The 4,488-nt window shown below is 42.0% G+C and overlaps 1 pseudogene; it reads right to left on the reverse strand.

The window, feature by feature from the left end:
* Positions 1-1,063: 1,063 nt before the first annotated feature.
* Positions 1,064-1,604, reverse strand: LOC138069757 (small ribosomal subunit protein mS33 pseudogene; annotated as a pseudogene).
* Between the last annotated feature and the right edge of the window lie 2,884 nt (positions 1,605-4,488).

The following is a 4,488-nucleotide window of genomic DNA, read 5'->3' on the forward strand; positions in this document are numbered from 1 at the left end:
TCACTCACCAAAAAAAGCAGAATGGATTTTTAAATGATCTAGCAAGATTTGAATAAACATTTCCTCAAAGAAGATATGCAAATGGCCAAGTAAGTACATGAAAAGATGTTCAGCAGCAGTAATCATTCAGCTCAGTTCAGTTCAGTCGCTCAGTCATGTCTGACTCTTTGCATCCCATGGACTGCAGCATGCCAGTCTTCCCTGTCCATCTCTACCTTCCGGAGCTTGCTCAAACACATGTCCATCGAGTCAGTGATGCCATCCAACCGTCTCATCCTCTGTCGTCCCTTTCTCCTCCTGCCTTCTCAATCTTTCCCAGCATCAGGGTCTTTCCCAATAAGTCAGTGGCATCAGGTGGCCAAAGTATTGGAGCTTCAGCTTCAGCATCAGTCCTTCCAATGACTATTCAGGATTGAGTTCCTATAGGATGGACTGGTTGGATCTCCTCGCAGTCCAAGGGACTCTCAAGAGTCTTCTTCAACACCACAGTTCAAAAGCATCAGTTCTTTGGTGCTCAGCTTTCCTTATGGTCCCAATCTCACATCCATACATACTACTGGAAAAAACATCGCTTTGACTATATGAAACTTGGTCAGCAAAGTAACGTCTCTGCTTTTTTCATAAGCTGTCTAGGTTGGTCATAACTTTTCTTCCAAGGAGCAAGCGTCTTTTAATTTCATGGCTGCAGTCACCATCTACAGTGATTCTGGAGCCCAAGAAGATAAAGCCTGTCACTGTTTCCATTGTTTCCCCATCTATTTGCCATGAAGGAATGGACCTGATGCCATGATCTTAGTTTTCTGAATGTTGAGCTTTAAGCCAACCTTTTCACTCTCTCACTTTCGTCAAGAGGCTCTTTAGCTCCTCTTCACTTTCTGCCATAAGGGTGTTGTCATTTGCATATCTGAGGTAATTGATATTTCTCCTTGCAATCTTTTTTTTTTTTTCATCATGCATTCCATTTCTTTGGGGAATAAGGTAAACCTCAGATTACAGAACCAAGGCAGATAATTTTGCAGAATTTCAATGAAACCAGTCACAATTCAACTGGGTTAGATTTCAACGCAGAGATGATGGTGTTCCTCCAAACAGTCTTCAACCTGGGAAGCTGACACTCCTCCAGGATGTGGACAGACCGTAAATACACTTCCTCCTACTTTCAGCTGCTGAGAGAGAAGTCCTCCCCTGATGGACCAGCACTATTTCTTTTTCGCTGCTCTTTTCCCTTCTCCTTTCCTTGGCTTCTCCTTTCCATGAAGTTTCTTTAGACGCAGCTGCTCATCCTTGAAGTCCTGATGTTCGTCTCTGTAGAGGCCAAGAAAACGTAGTATCCCCATGAGTGCAAAGTAAGTGTTGTGATTTGGATACCAGTCATAAGTCTCCTTCCTCTTGGCCAAAGGCTGCTCACTGAACGGCTTCACCACTTTCATGGATTTGGAATCAGTAGGCCTGGCAACCTCACCAAATAGCCGGGCACTCAGACGACTCATGCGCAAGGCATATTCTGAAAGTGAAGACATTTCTTGAGCAGCAAGGAATAAGAGGCCCTAGGACTTTTCAGGATCCTCATGTGTCCCTTTATGGAAACTTTCAACTTTATCTACTTGTGACCTTCTCTCCTGTGAGCCCTTTTCCCCTCCCTGCAATCTTGATTCCAACTTGTGCTTCATCCAATCTGGCATTTTGCATGATGTACTCTGCAGGTAAGTTAAATAAGCAGGGTGACAATATACAGCCTTGAAGTACTCCTTTCCCTATTTGGAATCAACTTATTGTCCCATATCCGGTTCTAACTGTTGCTTCTTGACCTGCATACAGATTTCTCAGGATGCAGGTCAGGTGGTCTGGTATGCCCCATCTCTTGAAGGATTTTCCAGTTTGTTGTGATCCACATAGTCAAAGGCTTTGGTGCAGTCAATGAAGCAAAAGATGTTTTTTCTGGAATTCTCTTGCTTTTTCTATGATCCAACAGACGGTGGCAATTTGATCTCTGGTTTCTCTGCCTTTTCTAAATCCAGCTTGAACATCTGGAATTTCTCAGTTCATGTACTGTTGAAGCCTGGTTTGGAGAATTTTGAGCATTAATTTGCTAGCATGTGAAATGAGTACAATTGTGTGGTAGTTTGAACATTCTTTGGCATTGCCTTTCTTTGGGATTGGAATGAAAAGAGGTGGGGAAGGATCCAAGTATATGCTGCTGTCAAGAGACTTACTTTAGACCCAGAGACACAAATAAGTTGAAAGTGAAAGAATGGAAAGATATTCTATGTAAAGAATAATCAAAAGAGACCTAGGGTGGCTATATTCATATCACAAAATAGATTTTACATCAAAAACTGTTACTAGAGACAAAGGAGGACATTTTATATTGATACCAAGGTCAATCTATGAAGAAGCTTTAACAGTTATGTATACTGTGAACAGGGCTCCCCAGGTGACACCAGTGGTAAAGAACGTGCCTGCCAGTGCAGGAGACATAAGAGACACGGGTTCGATTCCTGTGTCGGGAAGATCTCCTGGAGGAGGGCATGGCAACCCACTCCAGCATTCTTGCCTGGAGAATCCCATGGACAGAGGAGCCTGGTGGACTATAGTCCACAGGTTTGGAGAGAGTCAGACATGACTGAGGCAACTTAGCATGCACGCATACACCAACAACAGAGTCCCAAGATATATGAAGCAAACATTGACAGAATTGAAGGGAGAAACAGACAGCTCTACACTAACAGTTGGAGACTTCAGTACCTTAATTTCAATAATGGAAAGAATGTCCTATACAGTCAGCAAAAACTAGACCGGGACATGACTGTGGCTCAGATCATGAGCTCCTTATTGCCAAATTCAGACTTAAATTGAAGAAAGTAGGGAAAATCACTAGACCATTCAGGTATGATCTAAATCAAATCACTTATGATTATACAGTGGAAGTGAGAAATAGGTTTAAGGGGCTAGATCTGATAGACAGAGTGCCTGATGAACTATGAACAGAGGTTAGTGACATTGTACAGGAGGCAGAGATCAAGAACCTCCATCCATCCTCAAGGAAAAGAAATGTGAAAAAGCAAAGTGGCTGTCTGAGGAGGCCTTATAAATAGCTGTGAAAAGAAGAGAAGAGAAAAGCAAAGGAGAAAAGGAAAGATATACCCATTTGAATGCAGAGTTCCAAAGAATAGCAAGGAGAGATAAGAAAGCCTTCCTCAGTGATCAATGCAAAGAAATAGAGGAAAACACCAGAATGGGAAAGACTAGAGATCTCTTCAAGAAAATTAGAGATACCAAGGGAACATTTCATGCAAAGATGGGTTCGATAAATGACAGAAATGGTATGGACCTAACAGAAGCAGAAGATATTAAGAAGAGGTGGCAAGAATACACAGAAGAACTGTACAAAAAAGATCTTCATGACCCAGATAATCACAATGGTGTGATTACTCACCTAGAGCCAGACATCCTGGAATGTGAAGTCAAGGGGGCCTTAGGAAGCATCACTATGAACAAAGCTAGTGGAGGTGACGGAATTCCTGTTGACCTATTTCAAATCCTAAAAGATGATGCTGTGAAAGTGCTGCACTCAGTAAGCCAGCAAATTTGGAAAACTCAGCAGTGGCCACAGGACTGGAAAATGTCAGTTTTCATTCCAATCCCAAAGAAAGGCAATGCCAAAGGATGCTCAAACTATCGCACAATTGCACTCATCTCACATGCTAGTCAAGTAATGCTCAAAATTCTCCAAGCCAGGCTTCATCAGTACATGAACTGAGAACGTCCAAATGTTCAGTCTGGTTTTAGAAAAGGCAAAGGAACCAGAGATCAAATTGCCAACATCTGGATCATTGAAAAAGCAAGAGAGTTCCAGAAAAATATCTATTTCTGCTTTACTGATTATGCCAAAGCCTTTGATTGTGTGGATCATCACAATAAACTGTGGAAAATTCTGAAAGAGGTGGGAATACCAGACCACCTGACCTGCCTCTTGAGAAACCTATATGCAGGTCAGGAAGCAACAGTTGGAACTGGACATGGAATAACAAACTGTTTCCAAATAGGAAAAGGAGTACTTCACTGCTGTATACTGTCACCCTGCTTATTTAACTTATATGCAGAATACATCATGAGAAATGCTGGGCTGGAGGAAGCACAAGCTGGAATCAAGATTGCCAGGAGAAATATCAATAACCTCAGATATGTAGATGACACCACCCTTATGGCAGAAAGTGAAGAGGAACTAAAGAACCTCTTAATGAAAGTGAAAGAGGAGAGTGAAAAAGTTGGCTTAAAGCTCAACATTCAGAAAACGAAGATCATGGCATCTGGTCCCATCACTTCATGGCAAGTAGATGGTGAAACAGTGGAAACAGTGTCAGACTTTATTTTTTTGGGCTCCAAAATCACTGCAAATGGTGACTGCAGCCATGAAATTAAAAAACGCTTACTCCTTGGAAGAAAAGTTATGACCAACCTAGACAGCATATTAAAAAGCAGAGACAT

Source organism: Capricornis sumatraensis, chromosome 22, assembly GCF_032405125.1.
Source record: "Capricornis sumatraensis isolate serow.1 chromosome 22, serow.2, whole genome shotgun sequence".
Classification (NCBI taxonomy): domain Eukaryota; kingdom Metazoa; phylum Chordata; class Mammalia; order Artiodactyla; family Bovidae; genus Capricornis; species Capricornis sumatraensis.